At 41.3% G+C, this 24,016-nt stretch overlaps 3 non-coding genes and 1 pseudogene across 4 annotated transcripts; 1 reads left to right on the top strand and 3 right to left on the bottom strand.

Annotated features, from left to right (window-relative positions):
- Positions 1-4,912: 4,912 nt before the first annotated feature.
- On the bottom strand, positions 4,913-4,995 carry TRNAL-UAA. Its single transcript has one exon. It is a non-coding gene; the product is annotated as a tRNA-Leu (tRNA).
- A 6,638-nt stretch (positions 4,996-11,633) lies between these two features.
- On the top strand, positions 11,634-11,707 carry TRNAT-AGU. The gene has a single exon. It is a non-coding gene; the product is annotated as a tRNA-Thr (tRNA).
- A 1,743-nt stretch (positions 11,708-13,450) lies between these two features.
- TRNAV-CAC lies at positions 13,451-13,523 on the bottom strand. The gene has a single exon. It is a non-coding gene; the product is annotated as a tRNA-Val (tRNA).
- A 7,335-nt stretch (positions 13,524-20,858) lies between these two features.
- LOC105513892 lies at positions 20,859-22,328 on the bottom strand (annotated as a pseudogene). The gene has a single exon (XR_001002095.1). The product of XR_001002095.1 is annotated as a Golgi pH regulator pseudogene (transcript).
- Positions 22,329-24,016: the final 1,688 nt, after the last annotated feature.

Genomic DNA, 24,016 nt, shown 5'->3' with positions numbered 1-24,016 from the left:
TGGCCAAGCACAGTGGCTCACACCTGAATCCCAGCACTTTGGGAGGCTGAGGTAGGTGGATCACTTGAGCTCACAAGTTTGACCTGAGGTCAGGAGTTCGAGATGAGACGGACCAACATGGTGAAACCCCGTCTCCACTAAAAATACAAAATTAGCCAAGTATGGTGGCACACACCTGTAATCCTAGCAATTGGAGAGGCTGAGGCAGGAGAATGGCTTGAACCCGGGAGGTGGAGCTTACAGTGAGCCGCTGAGATGGCGCCATTGCACTCCAGCCTGGGCAACAAGAGCAAATCTCCATCTCAAAGAAAAGAAAAGACACCTTTGAGGTCCCCTTCTGGTCCTCTGCACCAGAAAGCTTGGGAGAGTGGGGACTCATTTTTCCCCCATTGCTGCATTCCTAGTAACTAGATGTGTGCTCCAAAAAAAAAAAAAAATTGTTTAAGGAATGAATTGGTAGCTATTGTCATATTATGTGTTAAATGTGAAATTAATATCTACAAATACACATCTGTATTTATAAATTGTACTTATATAAAGAAACAAAAAAATAAAAAAAATTGTACTTACATACTTAGGTAATATATGCTTCTATTAATCTAAAATTTAATTATTAGCTTCTTTTTTTTTTTGAGACAGAGTTTCGCTCTTGTTACCCAGGCTGGAGTGCAATGGCATGATTTCAGCTTACCAGAACCTCCACCTCCTGGATTCAAGCGATTCTCCTGCCTCAGCCTCCCGAGTAGCTGGGATTACAGGCATGTGCCACCATGCCCAGCTAATTTTGTATTTTTAGTAGAAACGAGTTTTCTCCGTGTTGGTCAGGCTGGTCTCGAACTCCTGACCTCAGGTGATCTGCCTGCCTTGGCCTCCCAAAGTGCTGGGAATACAGGCGTGAGCCACTGTGCCCAGCCCAATTATTAGCTTCTAAGTATCCATTGAGAGGAAGTGTCTAAGGGTCCCTCAGAGAGTCAGTTTCAGGACCCCAAGAAAGGGACAGAGAGAGCAAGGTGCTTAGATGGAGAGTGGCTCCTAGAGGCACTTGACACCCTATCTTATACAACCCAATTTTCTGCTGTAACATTTCCATCTTAGCATTCTGTTATTTGCTTTAACAAACAACCAAATAGGAATCTATTAGTTTTATGTTGCTGTGTAACACAGTATCACACTTAGCAGCTTATAACAATGCCCATTTATCCACTCACAGTTCTGTAGGTAGGAAGTCTGGGCACTGGGTATCTGGGTTCTCTGCTCAGGATCTAGCAAGACTAACTTCATTGGCTGGCCGGATTTTTTTTTTTTCTTTGTGATGGAGTTTCGCTCTTGTTGCCCAGGCTGGAGTGCAATGGTGTGATCTTGGCTCACCGCAACCTCCAACTCCCGGCTCAAGTGATTCTCCTGCTTCAGCCTCCCGAGTAGCTGGGATTACAGGCATGCACAACCGTGCCTGGCTAATTTTGTAGTTTAGTAGAGACAGGGTTTCTCCATGTTGATCAGGCTGGTCTTGAACTCCCAACCTCAGGTGATCTGCCTGCCTTGGCCTCCCAAAGTGCTGGGATTACAGGCGTGAGCCACAGCACCCAGCCGGCCGGATTCTTATTTGGATCTTGCGATCCTCTTCCAAGCTCTCATGGTTATACGAGAATCCCTATTTCCTTGCTGTCAGCTGGGTGCCCTCAGCAGCTAGAGGCCATCTTCACGCGGGTGGCCCTTTCATCTTCAAAGCCAGCCCCACTTCAAACTCTTCAATTTCTCTCAAATTTCTAATCTCTGACTCTGGGAAGAGCCCATTCTTTTTTTTCCCCAAGAGATGGGGTCTCACTCTCACCTAGACTGGACTGCAGTGGTACAGTCATAGCTCACTATGATCTCAAGCCTCTGGGCTCAAGCAATCCTGCCACCTCGACAAGCTAGGACTACAGGATGCCCAGTTTATTTTAAGGACTTACCTGATTAAGCCAGGCTCATCCCTGATGATTTCCCTTGCTTAAAGTCAACTGTGCTATATAACATACCATAATCATATTCACAGTTCAGCGTATTATGCAGGTTTGTAATATCCAGGTGGAGGGAGAATTCTTGGGGGCCATCTTAGAATTCTGCCTATCTCAAGAAACAACAACTGGCCAGGCAGGGTGGCTCATGCCTATAATCCCAGCACTTTGGGAGGCCATGGTGGATGAATCACTTGAGGCCAGGAGTTCCAGACCAGCCTGGCCAACATGGTGAAACCTTATATCTACTACAAATACAAAAATTAGCTGGGCGTGGTAACAGATGCCTGTAGTCCTAGCTACTCAGGAGACTCAGGCACGAGAGTGGCTTGAACCCAGGAGGTGGAGGTTGTAGTGAGCTGAGATTGCATCACCCACTGCCAGCCTGGGCGACTGAGCAGACTGTCTAAAGACAACAACAACAACAAAACCAACAGAAATTAGAGTTGAGTAGAAATTTTCAGCATCGCTAATGATCAGGCAAATATAAAACCAAGTGACAGATACAACAGATTCAAATCTCTTGTGGCAGAGGTGTGCATTGGGTGGTGACTTTAGGTTGCAGTTGGCCCTCCCATTAGGAAAAGTTACATAAATTAACTTCTGTACGGATCGTTCCCTAACATTAATGTCATCAGCACTATACTCTAAACAACTGAGCTAAGTGACCACACAGAAAACAGACTACTGTGTTTTCAGAAAGATCTGATTCAGGTAAAATATATGTCATCTGGTTTATTAGTCCATTTTCATGCTGCTGATAAAGACATACCCAAGACTGAGTAATTCATAAAGAAAAAGAGGTTTAATGGACTCACAGTTCCACGTGGCTGGGGAGGCCTCACAATCACAGTGGAAAGCAAAAGGCACGTCTTACTTGGTAGCAGACAAGAGAGCATGAGAGCCAAGTGAAAGGGAAAACTCCTTATGAAATCATCAGATCTGGTGAGACTTATTCACTACCACAAGAACAGATTGGGGGAAACCGCCCCCGTGATTCCATTATCTCCCACAACACATGGGAATTACAGGAGCTACAATTCAAGATGAGATTTAGGTGGGGACACAGCCAAACCGTATCATCTGCAGTTTCATTTCGAAACATAACAAAACCACTTACTCATCCTCTTTCTTCCTACCCCACCCACGTGACAAAAACAAAAGTAAGAAAACCGACCTTTGCTAGGGATGATTTATTCTCCTCTATGGGAACTCAGTCTTTCTCAAACCTGAGTATTCTGGCTGTGAGGTTGCAAATAAACATTCTCAGAAAGTGCTTCCTTCCCTGCACCCCAACAACCCCAACCCTCTCAAGGCCAGGAACAAATTCAAAGCACTAAGGCAGCTCATGAAAATAACCCACTTTGTGCTACCACCTGGATCAAAGAAATTTCAAGTGTGGAATCTTGGTGTTTGATCTCAACACAGAAGCATAACTATCAGGACAATATTTATCCAACATAGAAACAAATTAACTACCAGAACAATATCTAATTTCTGGGTTTCTCTGAAGGATGGCTCTAAAAGAAAGTGTGAGTTTCTTCTAAGGGAAAAGGATACTAACCCATATAGTGGAAAAGGGCACTTTTAAATTTGCCAGGCACTTTCTTAGATACTATATATATATGTAATATATTAATTATATATAATATATATTAATTATATATATTATATTAATTATATATATTGTATATATATATATTTCTTTTAATCCTTACAATTGCCTTCCATGAATTAGAATCCTATTTAACAAATGAGGAAATCAAGATTCAGAGATTCAATGGGAAAGCCAGAATTAGGACATCTGATTGCTGAGTTCCAAAGTCCACTCTTTCAAATCCTCTCAGAGACACAAGGTCCTATGAATTCTAAAGGGAACCGAATTTAGTATGCTGTCATTTCAAGCACTCTGGGAAATATGAGTATTCAGTAATGGTGCTGGGATTAGTGGTAGTCTGCTGGAACTAATGCGCAGTTGGATCTATACCTCACATATTACACCAAGGGAAAAATGAGGTCAAATAATTAAATATAAAAAAGAATATTCTAGAAGATACAGTTATTTTGTGAAGTGACCTCGTAATGGGGAAAGGCATATCTAAGTTAAACATAAAACTTGAAGAAAAGACTGATAACTTTGGTGGTTGCAAAGATACCCATTTTCACACATCCCAAGCCACCCCAAAGTTCAAAGACAACAAACTAGACTACTTGTGATTCATGTCAAAACAAAGTTTAATCAAGCCGTATTTAAAGAGTCCCTACAAATCATAAGAGAAAGACCTAACAACTAAGTAGAAAAATTAGCACAGAATGGTATGCACGTAACAAAAAAGGAAATACAGATGGCTTTTAAACATATAAAAAGGTGCTCAAGGACAATATAACCAGTTAAATGCAAAATAAAACTCCCTGAGGGATCATTTTCACATTTCAAACTGGAAAAAACAAGATAAACTCTGTTGAGAAGGACTCAACCGTGCTCTCCAGAGTGTATGAGAGACAGCCCTAGCTAAGAGTTAGGCTTTTCTTGTACAATCATTTGGAAACTATGAGAATCCTGGGGAGTGGCTCTTATTTCCTGGGAGGTACTGAGAACTTAGAGTTTCTTACCTGTGGTCTTAGGGTCAAATAGCCTCAGAGATTCAATTCCTGGTGGAATTGAAAGTCCTGGAGCAGACCATGGATGTGAGTGGTGGATATGAGTGGTTTTTCCTTCTATTGGCAATCCGATAGGTTGTGGTAGAGAATCATTTACACACTACTGCCTATTCAGGTGATTTCTTTAGATTTGAAGACAAAAAACGTTAGTGTTAACGCAAAGGGGTAGAAAAACAATGAAGTCACCTTCACATACTTTTTAAATGCCGATATTGAAAGGAGTCTGAAAGGAGTCTGGAGATGAAAACTTAACCTACCGAGAGTGGGGTTCGAACCCACGCGGGCAGTAGCCCATTGGATCTTAAGTCCAACGCCTTAACCACTCGGCCATCCCGGTGATTGGGGTTAGATATAAGGCAATCATTTTTTTATAACAACAAAGGCATTTGTGTTGAACGTTAAGGAAGTACCGAATTATTCCTGTTTTTACTGAATTGTATTAAAATATGAGGATATAATAAGAAAATACAGCATGTGTTCATCAAGCACTTCTCCTGAGTCTCCTCACTTGGTCAAAATTTTCCAGAGAAATTTTTGTTTTTAGTTTGTTTGAAAAGAAAAACAAAGGAACAGGGGGAGGGATGGAGAGATGAGGGGAGGGAGTGCCCTATGGAAACCACAGCATTAACACCACCTACTACTTCTACTTCACTAAAGGCACTGTCCCGAGTTTTTCTCCAGAGATCACTGTTTTGCCTGCTGAATTCAAACCTCTACTCCAGACACACTGATGTCATTGGAGGCATCGGATTGGGGGCCCAAGGTTTATTATTAAAACGAGTTCATCCTGGGGTAAATTTTAAGATGTTTAGCGGACACAAAGGCAGTTCAAATTCTTTGATTTTAATGACAAAATGCTTTAAACTGACAATGCAACCTATTTACAAAAGGAACATATTGAGCTGTGTGTGGGCTGCACAGAAATACACCACGCCAGAACTCAAAGTACTCCCGGAAAAGCTCGCAATCGTTACAGCAGAGAATCCAATCCTTGTGGCTAAAGTATCTCCTGGGAGACTTATTACAAATGTGGATTCTAGAACCCCTAGTGCAATCGTCCTGACTAAAGCGATTTCCGATGGGTCCCAAGAATCTCAGTCTTACCAAGTACCCTCAAGTAACGGTAACTTCAATAGTCTGCTAAACGGCACTCAGTGAAGGGTGCTAAAGCTGTCATGGGGAATTTAAGAACTCATGAAAGAAGCTTGTAGAAAGGAAGTTTAGGGTCTGGAGGACACAGAGCTGAAATGAAATCCTGAAGTAGGGTTGGAATATAATTAATTTATGTAACAATACTGAACACCTAGTATGTGGCATGCCCCTTTGTTTCTCAGGTAATCAGAGGAAAGCACCACAATATGCAAAGTTTGTGTGGTCTGCAGCAGACAAGCAAAGAGAGTCAGAGGACATCTCCCCAGAATCTCGTCAGCTGATGAAACAGGAGTCCAGGCCTTATTTGTGATCCTCAGGACTGCCTGGGTCCACATCAGGGTCTTTCTCTGGCTTATGAAGTCATGGAAAAGGAATGGACTCCTGAAGGCCTTTGGCTGTTGGGCTCTGGGTTCTGTCTCTGGCCAGATCAAGGTTCCATTCCTAGAAGAGGAGATATGACCTAAGAGATTCCCACTTCTACCAAACACTGAAGGAAATTCAGGTCTCTCGCTGCTGGGGAAAGAACTGACTTGAGGATGGGGATGAAGGTGATTGGAAGGTTCCATGAAAAGCATATCAGAGAAAGAAACCATCATATATAGATAGACATAAAAATGTTTAGAATATCCTATTACTGTTAGCTCTTAACACAAACTACAGAGCAGACTCAATCAGCTGGGAAGTTTTTAAAAGTACACTTATCTAGAGTGTTTAAATATCTACATGTGAAAGTAAAAAATAAAACTTTTCGAAGTATATGAAGGATGGTCGGCCACGGTGGCTTCAGCTCTAATTCCAGCACTTTGGAGGGCCGAGGCGGGCAGATCACCTGAGATCAGAAGTTGTAGACCAGTCTGGCCAACATGGCGAAACCCCGTCTCTAGTAAAAATACAAAATTAGCTGGGCATGGTGGCACATGCCTGTAATCCCAGCTACTCGGAAGGGTAAGGCAGGAGAGTCGCCTGAGCCGGGAGGTGGAGGTTGCAGTGAACCCAGATTGTGCCACTTTACTCCAGCCTAGGCGACAGAGCGAGACTCCGTCTCAAAAAAAAAAAAAAAAAAAAAAAAATATATATATATATATATATATATATATATATATGAAGGAGAACAATCCTTATACCCAGGAGCAGAAAACTTTTTAAAACTTCAAAAGCACAAACAATAAGGCAAAAACCAAAAAAGACATATTTGCTTACATTAAAATCAAGAATATAGCCACTGTAGTCCAGCTACTAGGGAGACTGAGGCAGAGGGTTGCTTGAGGCCGACATAGCAAAACCCCCACCTTTAAAAAAATCTTTTTTGTTTTTTTTTGAGACAGAGTTTCACTCTTGTTGCCCAGACTGGAGTGCAATGGTGCAATCTCAGCTCAACGCAACCTCTGCCTCCCAGGTTTAAGCTATCTCCTGCCTCAGCCTCCTGAGTAGCTGGGATTACAGGCATGTACCACCACGCCTGGCTAACTTTGTATTTTTAGTAGAGACGGGGGTCTCCATGTTGGTCAGGCTGGTCTTGAAGTCCTGATCCACCCGCCTTGGCCTCCCAATGTGCTGGGATTACAGGCGTGAGCCACTGCGCCCGGCTAAAAAAATCTTAAATTAAAAAATCAAGAATATGTAAGATAAAGGACACAGTAGAAATATAAATATGTAGATAGATGCGCTAATGGGAGAATATGTTTGAATTGTCTCCAAAAATGGCAAGGGCTTAATATATATATCAAGAAGTCATGAAAATCTGCAAGAGAAGGACAGCAAGATCAAAAGAAAGTGAACAAAAGATAGGACAGGTAATTAGACGAGAGAAATATGTCAAGACTAACAAATATTGTACAAAATCTTTAGTAATCACAGAAATAAAAAGTAAAAAGATTTATCGCATTTACTGTCATTACACTGGCAAAACTAGAAGCTGAATAAAATTAATTTTTGCAGGACTAGTGATAAAAGAACCCTCCTGTCCTGCTAGTCGAAGTTTAAATTAATGAAGCCATTCTGGAGTACTTCTTATTCAAATTAAGGATATTCACATTCTATGATGTAACTGCTCTGCTCCTAGGCATAAGTCTTCCCCAACCCTATCCACTGCCTCAAATCTTACACAACTACCGACAGTACACATGTGATAAAGTTAATCACAGACTTATTTTAGTCTTTAATATTTATTATTGGAAAGTGGACAGGCAAACTGTTGTAAATGCACACCATAGGCTATTAAGCAATATAAAAAGTAACAGAGTAGATATACATGCAACAATGTGGATGGAACTTGAAAAAGACCACCAACAAAAGAGATACAGGTTTCTGCTTCTACCTGTGAAGAATTCACTGTTAGGAAAATTGCAAACAACAAGAAAAATATACTGGACACAAGTATGTGAAATAACTGTTTTCAGGCATCAACTGTCGTCAGTGTGGGACTGTGATACCTGAGAGAAGAGAAATAAATGAGGCGAGTCTTAAAAATGTTTTAGCTTATTGTCTAGGGTTTTAGGCCTTAGTGCAGTAAGGGAGAATTCAAAAAGAGCTAGGTTGTGTCACTGAATTGAGAACACAAAGGATTTCACGGAGGTCAAAGCAATTAGAATTTGGGGACAGAATACAAGACAGGAGACAGCTGCACAGAGAGAGCTCCAGAGGTCTGCAGAAGGATCTTCTGTGTCTTCGGTGGAATATTGATCTGTGCATGAGTGGGGTTAAAACTCCAAAAGGCCAAGGAAAGAACCACTGGAAAGCTGTAAGCAGATCAATTCATGCCATTCATAAACAACTGAGAATAGCCTGTGTTCTCATCAGCTGTAGTGAAAATAATTTATAGGGCATAGATGGAGTCTCACAAAGGTATAATCTTTGTATTGGAGCTAAATTATCTCAATTGAGGCTGCTTTTGGACTCACCCTAACAAAGTTTGGAAGCAAGCCATGGATGGAATAAAATTTTATTGGAACTTGCAAGAAAACGGATACTTGGTATGAAATTGTAGAAAGTTTAGAAATGCTATTGCCTGTAGTATTATGGAATGTAGAAACAAATCTATGAACTGAGTAATTAGATTCTCAGACAGAATTATAAAGATGTTTCCTAACATTTTCTTTTAAAAATTATTTATTTATTTTTTATTTTTATTTTTATTTTTGAGACAGGGTCTCACTTTATCACCCAGACTGGAGTGTAGTGGCACCATCTTGGCTCACTGAAGCCTCCTCGACCTCCCAGGTTCAGGTAATCCTCTGCCTCGGCCCCTCAAGTAGCTAGGACTACAGGTGCATGCCACCACAGCCAGCTAATTTTTGTATTTTTTGTCAAAATGGGGTTTCACCATGCTGCCCAGACTTGTCTGGAACTGTTGGGCTCAAGTGATCTACCTGCCCTGGCTTCCCAAAGTGCTGGGATTACAGGTAAGAGACACAGCACCCGGCCTAAAAAAAAACTTTTTTTTAAACTTTGTCGCCAAATTACTTCTCACCTAAGAATTTCCTAGCATTTTCTTGCTATTTATTGTAAAATATGGCATGAGAGAGATAAGTTAAAGGGAGAACGTCTAAATGTAAATGAGCCACAATTTACTGAGTTAGAAAGAAAAGCTACTTACTATTCCCAGGTGTTCCCGATTAGACAATGATGCTAAAATTAAGAAAAGACTTCCAGGCAAAAATCAAATCCAGAGCACGATCAGAAAATGCAGTCTAAAGATGAAGCCAAGGGTGTTATTGTAAGTCCTTTATTAACACCATAGAGAGACTTAAGGTGGTATCTAAACAAACCTCTAAGGTTCTTAAGGACATACAGTAAGGCTCCTATAGTTTAAACAATAATTCTACAACTCTTAAGAATGTGGCCCTAGAGGCCGGGCGCGGTGGCTCAAGCGTGTAATCCCAGCACTTTGGGAGGCCGAGACGGGTGGATCACGAGGTCAGGAGATCGAGACCATCCTGGCTAACACGGTGAAACCCCGTCTCTACTAAAAAAATACAAAAACCTAGCCCGGCGCGGTGGCGGGCGCCTGTAGTCCCAGCTACTCAGGAGGCTGAGGCAGGAGAATGGCGTGAATCCCGGGAGGCGGAGCTTGCAGTGAGTGGATATCGCGCCACTGCACTCCAGCACTCCAGCCTGGGTGACAGCGTGAGACTCCGTCTCAAAAAAAAAAAAAAAAAAAATGTGGCCCTACTGCCCTTTTATGGGAAGCCAAAGGGAGACAAGGCATTACTTTCATGAATATGGCTTTTGTTTTAAAAGAGATTGGCGAACTTTAAAAAAAAATTTTTTTATTGAGACAGAGTCCCGCTCTGTTGCCCAGGCTGGAGTGCAGCGAGTGGCCGGATCTTGGCTCACTGCACCCTCTACCTTCCAGGTTCAAGTGATTCTTCTGCCTCAGCCTCCCAAGTAGCTGGGACTACTGGCGTGTGCCACCATGCCTGGCAAATTCTTTTCATATTTTTAGTAGAGAGGGGGTTTCACCAGGTTGGCCAGGCTGGTCTCAAACTCCTGGGCTCAAGTGATCCTCCCGCCTCGGCCTCCCAAAGTGCTGGGATTATGGGGGTGAACCACCGCTCCTGGCTTGGCAAACTTTTTCTTTAAAGACACAGATAGTAAATATTTTAGGCTTTGTGGGCCATTCGGTTGATGTGGCAATTACACAAATCAGCTGTTGCAGGAAAGCAGCCACAGATAATCCTAAATGAATGAATGTGGTTGTGTTCCAATAAAACTTTATAAAAACAGATGTAAGGCCAGATTTGGCCTGTGGGCTATAGTTTGTGAACCCCTGGTCTAAAGGAATAAACTTCAGTAACTTTCATAATGTCACATTTTTTGAAAAAAATTATAGTATTTGAACATTGACAATCTGAACTAAAAGGAATAAAGGACAGCATAAAATGAAAAGACTTTGGACCTCACCCCTCTTCCCCCTAGACTACTATGGGAAGGAAGTAGGCTAAGAAAACCATTCAGCTGCAAGTAAATGATATTTCTTATTAAAAGAATGGATGAATCCGAGTGTGGAATAAGAACCCAGGAGATGGACCCAAGAGCCTAGGGAGTCATTCTCAGACATCATTACTGAGTTCCAATCAATGCACTAGCATCATGTGCCCACTGAATTCTACAATTGCTACAGACCAGTGTACTTCTTGTTTTTTCTTTTTTCTTTTTCTTTTTCCTCTTGTTTTTGTTCTTTTTGAATAGGATTGTGTATCGAGATTATCCTATGTCTCCTCTGCCTGTAGTTGGGTGACAGGTAACTTAAGTACATAGATGTTCAAACTAAGTAGAACCTTATTTGAAAAAATTTACCTAAGGAATTAAATCCACACCTTTACCTGATTTTGATAACGCCATCCTAGAGTTTGAGTTCATGTTGCAAAGGAGTCAGACATGGCCAGGGTGACTATATTTTGCATGTTAGACAGGCAGAATCATTGGGGGTCAAGTTAGAGAAAAATGTAGAGAGAGTGTTTTTCCTGATACCACTTACCCACTGGATGAACAAATACAATGAGAGTTCATCAGAAGGCAAATTCACTGCTAAGCATATGAGATGTAATTGTTTTCAAAACCAAGCAAGTTCTCTACCTGGCCACCAGAGCTTATAGTCTGGAGCTGTTCTTGACATTTAGAGCAGTTTCCTAAAGGAAAACGGTCTTCTTAATTCAGGACCTATTCTTATTCTACAGCAAGAACATTATTCTCTGATTTTGACTGAGATCCAAAAATGTCGTATTGTTTTACTACAAAAAAAATCAGTGAGGTAGAAACATTGACAGGCTGAGGTGTAAATTTTTATAAAATAATAAATTACTCCCCCAACAACACAGGTGAGGCTTCGTGGCTTAGCTGGTTAAAGCGCCTGTCTAGTAAACAGGAGATCCTGGGTTCAAATCCCAGCGAGGCCTCTTTATTTCTTCCCCTAAACTTAGGTAAATTCTTGTCACTAGTTAAACCTGACTTGGATTTATACCTAATAAAGCGGCAAACCTTGAATCTTGATATCTGAGGCACTTTGTAGAGGAACATGGTGATGGGTGGGAAATATTTACAATGAATTAGCTAAATCTATGCTGGAGACCAACCATCTAGAATTGAGATGCAATTTTCTACGTTTAAATTTTTGTAGCTACTTTTCGTATTTCTAAGGAACTTACAGCTTCCCATAACATTTTTGCTTTTAATACAATTCAAAAGGAAGGCAAGGAACGAAATAAGACATATATATTGTATAAATTGAGTGTTGTGATAACTTCCTCCTTGCATGATTCTGAACTCTAGAATTTCATTGAATATATTGAAAAGTGGAGTAACATGACAACGTCTTGAGAGGATAAATAGAACAATTATTGAAACACCAAAAGAAAACACAAACACAAACAAAAAGCTTAACAAGAGACTGGAAGCAAATGAGACCTGAAATTGTGGATCATTTATTAGACAGATAAAAATAAAGGGATGGAAAAAATTAATCAAACCCTGGATACAGTGTTATGTTTTAGCTGCTCTTTAAAGAAAAAAAAAATTATCAGTTATATCTTCAAGTTATCACATTCTACAAATGCCTTCCCTCATAACATTCCTTGTTGCAGTATGGCGCTCAGCTTTTTGCTTCTCCCTGTAGGGAATGATTACATTGGATGATTACTCCTTGTGTGAGCATTTAGGAAAAAAACCAGTTACATAATTTATGAGTGTAGTGCGAAACGGAAATATTCCTTGCTTAAGAAAATTAGGAATTTTAAACCAGCAATAGCAGAGCATTAAATCAAGTGCCTGGCCTTGTGCAAATGCGTAGGTCGCATGCCCATGAAGACAGTCCTTACTGGGAAGACGGTCCCGATTGGGAATGAGGTTATTTGTCAAAAGACTGGATTTTAGAGACACCTTAAAATGGGGTGAAATCTAAAGTGATAGTCAGTGATATCAAGTACAGCTAGAAGGCTTGACAACTTAAAGGTACTAAACAGGGGCAAGGCTCGGTGGCACTTTGGAAGGCTGAGGCGGCCGGATCACAAGGTCAGGAGTGTGAGACCAGCCTGGCCAATATGGTGAAACCCTATCCATACTAAAAATACAAAAAGTAGCTGGGCATGGTGGCACACGCCTGTAGTCTCAGCTACTTGGGAGGCTGAGGCAGGAGAATCGCTTGAACCCAGGAGGCGGAGGTTACAGCCACTGCACCCCAGCCAGGGCAACAGAAGGAGACTCTGTCTCAAAAAAAAAAAAAAGAAAAGTACTAAACAAGGAAATGTTACAGTATAAAAAGAATTCTTAAAGTCATGATTTTGTTAGTCTTCTCTAACAAAGTAACATTTATTATACAATTCAAGTTACTCTTCTCAGACAACTCGACCTCCTTCCAAATCCCATCAAATAGCACCAGGCTGGGATCTTTCAACATAGATATATGCTCCTTCTTCCTTTAGCTTCCTGTTGTCTTTGGGCCCCCATGGGGTCCCCTCCTCTCTAAATCTGGTGTAGGAAGAGAGCAATTCGCATTCGTAGTACTGAGTTACACAGTGTAAAGAACTTACAGGCGGGTAGTAATTGATTCGAATGGACGGGGTCCTAAGAGCGGTCCCTGTAAATTTTAGGAAGACAAGCATTCGCTATAAATTTTAGGAAGACAAAAATTTAGTACAGGATAGTGTTCCCGCCCGGTTTCGAACCGGGGACTTTTCGCGTGTGAGGCGAATGTGATAACCACTACACTACGGAAACCCCTATTAAGGGAAGAAGGCATCCTGCTGGACCTAATCAGGAATTCTCTGTTGATCATCCTTCCTAGAAATTTGTTTTCTTTCTATTCAAGTCAGTGTCTACCATCGCATTTTAAAACTGCTACAAAACGAGCACCACACCGAGATTAGGAAATATCCAAAACCCAGAAATTGCTGAGTATTTGAGCTCTATGAGTCTTATACTAAAACTATAACCTCAGTAAGATAAATCTCAAACATCTTGGCGCTGACCAGATTTGACGTTTACTTACTTGACGTGATGACTGGAATTTGTCCTTCTGCTTACCTCAGAATTCTTTCTTACTCTCTCACCCAGCGTCAAAATTGTTGCAAAATTCTACTGAGCTTACATTCAGACTCTATAAAATGTCCTTTTCCTCTGTTGTTGATAGGTCCCTCGTTCAGGCCCTTTATATCAGTTCTTCACGACTCTCCATAGCGAGGGTTGACTCTCTGAATCAATTCTCCACGGAGCTTAAAGTCCCAAGCTTCATTTCCCTTCATAAAGTTCCACAAACATAAACCTTTCTTCTTTCTTACATGTACATTTTATAGACTTCTTTTTTTAAAGAGAGGTTCTAGATTCACAGCAAAACTTTGAGCAGAAGGCACAGAGATTTCCCATATACCCTCTGCTCCCGCACATGCATAGCTTCACCAAAATCTGCTGTTGTCAGTGTTCGGGACTTTAGCTCTTCTGATAGGTGTGTAGTGATATCACATTGTTGTTTTAATGTGCATTTCCCTGGTAACATATGATGCGGAACACCTTTTCATATGCTTATTTTTCATCTGTATATCTTCGTTGGTGACATGCTTGTTAAGGTCTTTGGCCGTTTTTTTTTATGAGGTTGTGTTCTTACTGTTGAATTTTAAGAGTTCTTTGTAGATTTTGAATAAGAGTACTTTGCCTGGTATATCTTTAGCAAATATTTTCTCCTAGTGTGTGGCTTGTCTTTTCATTGTCTTGATGTTATAGTGTTTTTGATCACTAGCGTGTCTTTTTGGCTCTTTCTTAGAATTTCCATCTCTCTGCTTACATTGCCCATCTGTTCTTGCATGTCATCTTCTTTATACATTAGAGCCTTTCCCATCTTTTTTTTTTTCTTTTTGAGACAGAGCCTCGCTTTGTCACCCAAGCTGCAGTGCAATGACTCACTGCCATCTCTGCTTCGCAGGTTCAATCAATTCTCATGCCTTAGCCTCCCAAGTAGCTGGGATTACAGACATGTACCACCAGGCCCGGCTAATTTTTTTTTTTTTTGTATTTTTAGTAGAGACGGGGTTTCAACATGTTGGTTAGACTGGTCTGGAAGTCCTGGCCTTACGTGATCCGCCCACCTGAGCCTCCCAAAGTGCTTGGATTACAGGTGTGAGCCACCTCACCTAGCCAAAGCCTCTAGCGTCTTAATCAGTTGTTTCAAATTTCTGGTCTGAGAATTCCAACATCCCTGTCATGTCTGAGTCTGATTCTGATGCCTGCTCTGTCTCTTCTGTGTATTTTGCTTTTTATTGTGCCTTGTTATTTTTTCTTGCTAGCAGGACATGTTCCACTGGGTAAAGTGAGGTGCTATAAGCAGGCCTTTAGTAATGTGGTGGAAAGGTGTGGGGGGAATAAAGCATTCTGTAGTCCCACAAGTAGGTCTCAGTCTGTTAGTGATCCTGTGTCTCTGGACTGTCAACTTTAAACGTGCTTCCTAGTTTTCCCCCACTTTAGGTGGGACTAGATGGCTAGAGTGGGCTGGAGTTCCTTATTTCCCTTCCCACAGAGCAGTTGGGCTCTGATAAAACCCCAGCAGGTTAGGCTGAGGTTAAATTGTTTCTCCTGAGGGCAGACCTTGTTAAGAGAACAAAATGCTTCGGCCTATTGCAAACTGGTTCTTGCCCACCTGCTACCAGAGGTAGAGGGCATTTTTCTCCCATATTCACTGTGACAATCTGGTCAAGCTCCTGAGGTAAAATTAACAAAATTGTGAGGTGAAGATGACTGAGTTCTGGAGATTTTATCTCCTAGACTGGGCAATGTTGAGCCACCAACAATTTGCTAATTGGAGTTCAGATTTCCCTGCTCCAGCACTAGTTCACATGGTGTCTGTTCTGTGGGTTTCTCTGGTAAGTTGTGATTCTCTGTATTTGTCTTTTCAGTTTTGGAAGCAGTGGCTTGCCCTGTGACCCCATTTTTTCTGACAGACATAAGAAGAGCTGGGTTTTCAGTTTGTTCAGGTTTTACTTGTTTTTAGGACTTAGTGATGACTTGTAGCTTCTTACATGCCCAACTGGATACTATATGTATATAAATCTACAGCTTTCTCTCCAAGAACAGTGTTGGCAGCTATCAATAAGTTTGGATATGTTGTACTTTATTATTTTTAGTTCAAACTATTTTCTAATTTCTCTTGTAATTTGTCTTTAACCCATAGGTTGTTTAGGAGTGTGATGTTATTTTCCCAAGCATTTGGGGATATTTTCCTTTGTTTCTGTTACTGATTTCTAGTTTAATTCTATATTGATTAGAGAACATTCTTATTCCTTATTTTTTTTTTTAAGATGGAATCTCACTCTATTGCCCAGGCTAAAGTACAGTGGTGCGATCTCAACTCACTGTAGCCCCTGCTTCCCAGGTTCAAGTGATTATCCTGCCTCAGCCTCCTGAGTAGCTGGGATTACTGGTGCGGGCCACCATGCCCCACTACCATCAGGTTTTAAAATTTTTAATTTTGAAATAATTATAGATTTACAGGCAATTACAAAGAAAGCAAAGAGAAGTTCCCTGTACCCTTAACTTAGTTCCCCCCGATGGCTACATCTTATATAACTATAGTACAATATTAAACCCAAGAATCTGACGTTGGTACAATGTTTGTATGTAGTTCTAGGTCATTTTATCATGTGTAGATTTGTGTAACTATCACTGAAAATCAGAAAAAAAGTTTTATCACCACAAAGATTTCCCTGTGGGTGTCACCACTTAACTAGTTACACTCACTTCCCATGTCAACCACCCCCACAGAACTAATATGTTCCTTTTTTTTCTTTTTTTTTGAGACAGTCTCACTCTGTTGCCCAGGCTGGAGTGCAGTGGCGCAACCTTGGCTCACTGCAACCTCTGCCTCCCGGGTTCAAGCCATTCTCGTGCCTCAGCCTCCCAAGTAGCTGGGATTACAGGCACGTGCCACCACACCTGACTATTTTTTGTATTTTCAGTAGGCACAGGATTTTACCATGTTGGCCAGGCTGCTCTTGAACTCCTGACTTCAGGTGACCCACCCATCTTGGCCTCCCAAAGTGCTGGGATTACAGGCATGAACCACTGTGCCAGGCCTAATGTGTTCTTAATCTCTGTTTTTTATTTTGTTTTTAGAATGTTACAGAAATAGGCCAGGTGCGGTGGCTCACACCTGTAATCCCTGCACTCTGGAAGGCTGAGGCAGGTGGATCACATGAGGCCAGGGGTGCAAGACCAGCCTGACCAACATGGTGAAACCCTACCTCTACTAAAAATACCAAAATTGGCTAGCTGGTCGTGGTGGCTCACACCTGTAGTCCCAGCTTCTCGGGAAGGTGAGGCATGAGAACTGCTTGAGCCCAGGAGGCAGAGGTTGCAGTGAGTGGAGATGGTACCACTGCACTCCAGGGTGACAAAGCAAGATTCTGTCAAAAAAAAAAAAAAAGATTGGCCTTTTTCACAGTATAATGCCCTTGAGATCCATCCAATTTGTTGTATCAACAGTTCCTGCCTTTTAATAGCTGAGTAGTTGTTTATTGTATGGATGTACCACAGTTTCTTTAACCATCTACCTATTGAGGTACATTTTAGTAGTGTGTTTTGCTATTATAAATAAAGGTGTTACAAATAATTGTGATAGATTTTTGTGTAGACATAAGTTTTCATGTCATTTTGTATTGTTATATATTATTGAATATATGCAATATATATTGAATGCTACACATGTAGCATTCACATGTTTCCGTTTCATAAAATGTCTCTGTTTTATCAGTATGAAATGCCTCCTTTTTTTTTTTTTATTATGTCATGTCTTTATCTATGGTAATACTCTTTGTCTTAAAATCTACACTTTATGTTAATACATACGTTTTACATTAACTTTTTTATGGTTAGCGTTTGTGGGTTTTTTTGGGGGGGGTTGTTGTTTTTAACTTTATTTTATTTAATTTATTTTTTGAGACTCACTCTCATAAATGGAGTGTAGTGGCACGATTTTGGCTCACAGCAACCTCTGCCTCCTGGGTTCAAACAATTGTCATGCCTCAGCCTCCTGAGTAACTGGGACTACAGGGGTGGGCCACCACACCTGGCTAATTTTTGTATTTTTAGTAGAGACAGGGTTTCACCATTTTGGCCAAGCCGGTCTTGAACTCCTGGTCGCAAGTGTTCCACCTGCCTCAGCCTTGCAATGTTCTGGAATTACAGGTATGAGCCACCACACCCAGCCTAACCTTTGTGTAATATATCTTTATCCCTTTACTTTTCTTTCTTTTTTTTTTTTTTTTGAGACGGAGTCTTCCTCTGTCACCCAAGCTGGAGTGCAGTGGTGTGATCTCAGCTCACTGCAACCTTTGCCTCTTGGGTTCAAGCGATTCTTCTGCCTCAGCCTCCCAGGCAGCTGGGACTACAGGCGTGCGCCACCACGCCTGGCTAATTTTTGTATTTTGAGTAGAGACATGGTTTCACCATATTGGCCAGGCTGGTCTCTAACGCCTGACCTCGTGATCCGCCTCCCAAAGTGCTGGGATTACAGGCATGAACCACTGCGCCCGGCCTATCCCTTTACTTTTCTAAACCATTTAATTTACATCCTTATATATTTTTAGGGCCTTTTAAAAATTGTGGTAAGATATACATAACATAAAATTTGTTATTTGAATTAGTTTTAAGTATACATTTCAGTAGAATTAAGTACATTCACATCATCATGCAACCATCTCCATTATCCATCTCCAGAACTTTTTATCATCCAAAATTGAAACTCTGTATCCTTTCAATAATAACTCCCCATTTCTCTCTACTTTCCTAGCTCTTGGTAACTACTCTTTCTATCTCTATGAATTTTACTATTGTGGAAATCATATATTTGTCCTTTATGTTTGGCTTATTTCACTTTGAATAATATTCTCACTCTTTATTCATATATCATGTATCAGCGTGTATCAAAATTTTACTCCTTTTTAAGCTTTCTGAATAGTCAACAGGTAGAATCAACCAAAATCAATAATGCTGTTGTGAAACATTGGCATGCAAGTTTCTTTTTTAAATTTTAATATTTTAAATTTATTTTATTTATTTTTTGAGACAGGAGATTACCCATGCTGGAGTGCAGGGGCACAATCATGGCTCCCCGCAGCCTTGACTTCCCGGGCTCCAGTGATCCTCCCACCCACACCCAGCTAATTTTTGTATTCTTGGTAGACACGGGTTTGGCCATATTGCCTGGGCTGGTCTCGAACTACTTGGCACAAGTGATCCTCCTGCCTCAGCCGCCCAAAGTGTCGGGATTACAGGCATGAGCCACAGAGCCAGCTGGGATGCTTTTAATTTCACTTTCTTGCCTACTTTCTGTGGCTAGAACTGACAACACTATGCTGAATAGTGTGGTGAACGTGGGCATTTTTATCTGTTGCTGATCTTGGAAAAAAAACTTTAGTCTTTCACTACTTTTTTCTTTTCTTTTCTTTTCTTTTAATTAAGAGGGTGTTTCACTCTGTCGCCCAGGCTTGAGTACAGTGGTGAGATCTCAGCTCACTGCAACCTCTGCCTCCCAGGTTCAAGTGATTCTCATGCCTCAGCCTCCTGAGTAGCTGGGACTACAGGGGCACGCCATGCCCGGCTAATTTTTTTGTATTTTCAGTAGTGATGGGGTTTTTGCCATGTTGGCCAGGCTGGCTTCAACTCCTGATCTCAGGTGACCTGCCTGCCTCCGACTCCCAAAGTGCTGGGATTATAGGCGTGAGCCACTGTGCTCGGCCAGCCCTTCACTATTGAATATGATGTTAGTTGAAGGTTAATCATAAGTAGCCTTTATGATGCTAAGGAAGTTTTCTTCTATTTGTAGTTCATTGGGTGGGTTTTTGTTTGTTTGTTTGTTTTTCATGAAAGGGTGTGGGATTTTGTCAAATACTTTTTCGGTATCAATGGAGGTGATTATGTAATTTTTTTCCATTCTGTTAATGTGGTATATATTACATTGACTGATATTTGTATGTTGAATTATCCTCACATTCCAGGAATAAATCCTACTTTTTCATAGTGTATAATCTTCTTAACATATTGCTAGCCAGGCATGGTGGCTCACGCCTGTAATCCTAGCACTTTGGGAGGCCAAGTCAGCGGATTGCCTGAGCTCAGGAGTTCACAACCAGCTTGGGCAACACAGTGAAACCCCGTTTTTACTAAAATACAAAAAATTAACCGGATGTGGCAGTGTGTGCCTTTAGTCCCAGCTACTCGGGAGGCTGAGACAGGAGAATTGCTTGAATCTGGGAGGTGGAGGTTGCAGTGAGCCGAGATTGTGCCACTACACTCCAGCCTGGGTGGTAGAGCGAGGCTCCATCTCAAAAAACAAAAACAACCCCAAAAACATATTGCTAACTTTAGTTTGCTAGTAATTTGTGGAGAAATTTTGTATCGTACTGCTTCAGTATCCTTACTAGTTACAGGTCTATTCAGATTTTTTATTTCTTTGTAATTACATTTTAATAGATTGTTTTTAGGCGCTTGTCCACTTCATCTAGATTATCCAATTTGCTAGCATATAATTGCTCACAGTATTCTCTTATAATCCTTTTGATTTCTGTAAATTTGTAATGTCTCTTCTTTCTTTTCCCTTCCTTCCTTCCTTCCTTCCTTCCTTCCTTCCTTCCTGCCTGCCTGCCTTCCTTCCTTCCTGCCTTCCTGCCTTCCCTTTCCTTCTCTTTATTTTTTTCCTTACAATCTCTGATTTTAATGACAGTCAATCTCAAGGGAAAGCTATGACCACCTCCATGGGAAACTTAAAATGGATATCCTGTGTGTTTGGCCCAGCTACCATAGACATCTCTTGCCCCAGAGTTCCAGTGTATTTTTTCCTTCTAGTTTTTTGGTTCCTCTCTGCCATTGCACTAGCCTCAGGTCCACATAGGATGCTCTCTGCTGAGTATTGCCTTGAGTTACTTCTCCCTCTCATGTTCTAGCTGATGCTACTCATGATCACAGTATCACTTGAGTAGGAAAGAGGATGCCAGAGGTAAAAAAACACTACCACAGCATTTTGTTTGTTTATAAAATGTTAGACCCTTGTCCCCTCCATTTTTTCCTCTCTTATATCTAAATTTTGAGACCACTGGCCTCTAACAGTCTGTAGTAGGCCTAAGTTCAAGGTGTCATATGCTTCTCTGGTGCCTGTTTGTGAGCCAAATAGAGAAACTATGCTAGAGAGAGTGCTGACCAGGAAGATCACATCAAACCAATGGTGACAGAAATTGAACTGCAGTTCTCCGAGGACTTCGGTAATTATGGTGCAGTATTCTAGAGGCATATTCGTTCGGATCAGCAGCACAGAGGAGACAAAGTACATGCCCATTATCTGTGCTAATAGCAGGACATTGACACTAGAGGACTTACTGCTAGAGATGGCATAAAATAACTTGGTGTGAGTGATCAGCAGTCCTCTGATGGATATGGCAATGATTATTCCAACAAGAATGGAGGAAATGTGTTGGAACCAAAACTTCACATCACATTGGATTCCCAGATAATTCACAGTGATCTCAATGATTCTCGTGACAGGATCCATTTTCCCAACTCGATCAAAAACAATATTGATTGTTGCCATGAAAAATTTCCCAACACAGTAAATAGAGAAAAAGTAACCCAGAAAATTAAAATATTTCCCTTTCAAGGTTTTGGAGTATTCTGTTCTCTCCTTGGTAGCATACAGATCAGCTGTTTCTAGAAAAAGCTGCCTGCTTAGTTCTTCCAAAGCATCCACTTCCTATTGAATAAGTGGTAATACTTTTATCATTCCCCGGAATCCTGATGATTTGTTATGTACCTCCCCCTTCTGGAACATTGGTCTCTGTGCCATTGCCATCCTTTTCTTTTTGGTTATGATCATATCCATGGTTTGGAGCAGTCGCTATTCTAGGGCTAGAATATCTGTCAGTCACATTCCTGAGGAAGTAAGACATGAAAGTGTATGGGCAGTAGACAGCACCAAATCCAGAAAGGAGAGCCGTGAGAGTAACTCCAATCACACCAACCCAGCTGATGAACTGTTTTATGGATAAGATCCCATGTTTTGGGCTGAGAATGGGAAAGGAATCTCCTAGTTTCCAGAAGAAATAGATAAAGGTCAACCACAAGAGACTGGAAAAAAGCAGTCGTTGTTTATGCACTAAGACAGAGGAGACAAGTAGTCCGATGTTGCCCACAACAAAATAGCCAGTGTAAAAACGCACCATGAAAACCAGGATCAGCAGAATTACACAGTTTCATTTTCCAGTGAAAATAACGAGAGCGACTACTCAATACTCCTAAGATTTCAAACATGATGAGCTCAAACATAGTGCAAGAAAATGCAAACATCACAGAGAAGGTCACCCGTGCAACATATTGACGCACCTCATAGTTCTTAAACAATTGGCCCATGAAGAAAAGCCACCCAAATTAAAAAAAAAAAAAAGTATCTGGGAGGTAATCATGATGCTGGAATCTATCAGGAAGCCTATGGTGAAGTGTAGGGAGGGCTCCTGCCTCCATTTCCCACTTCCAAGGCCACGGCACCCTGGGGCCACCAGCCTCTCACACAGGCGCCATTCGCCCAGGTGCCGCCTGCGGCTGGTGAACCCGACGCCATCAAGCTGCGCCCCAGCCAGCCAATCAACGGCTATGTCCTGAGCTTCCCGCCTCGGGTTCAGCTTAGGTGGAGCAGACGCCTCCACTTTCATTTCTGATTTCAGTCTTTTGAGTCTCCTAATTTTTTTTTTTTTTTTTTTTTTTTTTTTTGATAGAGTCTCACTCTGTTGCCCAGGCTGGAGTGCAGTGGCGCAACCTTGGCTCACTGCAACCTCTGCCTCCCGGGTTCAAGCCATTCTCGTGCCTCAGCCTCCCAAGTAGCTGGGATTACAGGCACGTGCCACCACACCTGACTATTTTTTGTATTTTCAGTAGGCACAGGATTTTACCATGTTGGCCAGGCTGCTCTTGAACTCCTGACTTCAGGTGACCCACCCATCTTGGCCTCCCAAAGTGCTGGGATTACAGGCATGAACCACTGTGCCAGGCCTAATGTGTTCTTAATCTCTGTTTTTTATTTTGTTTTTAGAATGTTACAGAAATAGGCCAGGTGCGGTGGCTCACACCTGTAATCCCTGCACTCTGGAAGGCTGAGGCAGGTGGATCACATGAGGCCAGGGGTGCAAGACCAGCCTGACCAACATGGTGAAACCCTACCTCTACTAAAAATACCAAAATTGGCTAGCTGGTCGTGGTGGCTCACACCTGTAGTCCCAGCTTCTCGGGAAGGTGAGGCATGAGAACTGCTTGAGCCCAGGAGGCAGAGGTTGCAGTGAGTGGAGATGGTACCACTGCACTCCAGGGTGACAAAGCAAGATTCTGTCAAAAAAAAAAAAAAAAGATTGGCCTTTTTCACAGTATAATGCCCTTGAGATCCATCCAATTTGTTGTATCAACAGTTCCTGCCTTTTAATAGCTGAGTAGTTGTTTATTGTATGGATGTACCACAGTTTCTTTAACCATCTACCTATTGAGGTACATTTTAGTAGTGTGTTTTGCTATTATAAATAAAGGTGTTACAAATAATTGTGATAGATTTTTGTGTAGACATAAGTTTTCATGTCATTTTGTATTGTTATATATTATTGAATATATGCAATATATATTGAATGCTACACATGTAGCATTCACATGTTTCCGTTTCATAAAATGTCTCTGTTTTATCAGTATGAAATGCCTCCTTTTTTTTTTTTTTATTATGTCATGTCTTTATCTATGGTAATACTCTTTGTCTTAAAATCTACACTTTATGTTAATACATACGTTTTACATTAACTTTTTTATGGTTAGCGTTTGTGGGTTTTTTTGGGGGGGGTTGTTGTTTTTAACTTTATTTTATTTAATTTATTTTTTGAGACTCACTCTCATAAATGGAGTGTAGTGGCACGATTTTGGCTCACAGCAACCTCTGCCTCCTGGGTTCAAACAATTGTCATGCCTCAGCCTCCTGAGTAACTGGGACTACAGGGGTGGGCCACCACACCTGGCTAATTTTTGTATTTTTAGTAGAGACAGGGTTTCACCATTTTGGCCAAGCCGGTCTTGAACTCCTGGTCGCAAGTGTTCCACCTGCCTCAGCCTTGCAATGTTCTGGAATTACAGGTATGAGCCACCACACCCAGCCTAACCTTTGTGTAATATATCTTTATCCCTTTACTTTTCTTTCTTTTTTTTTTTTTTTT

This window comes from Colobus angolensis, unplaced genomic scaffold (assembly GCF_000951035.1).
Source record: "Colobus angolensis palliatus isolate OR3802 unplaced genomic scaffold, Cang.pa_1.0 Scaffold237, whole genome shotgun sequence".
NCBI classification, from domain to species: domain Eukaryota; kingdom Metazoa; phylum Chordata; class Mammalia; order Primates; family Cercopithecidae; genus Colobus; species Colobus angolensis.
Note: the sequence above shows the minus strand (reverse complement) of the source record. Positions and strands in the feature narration are given on the sequence as shown.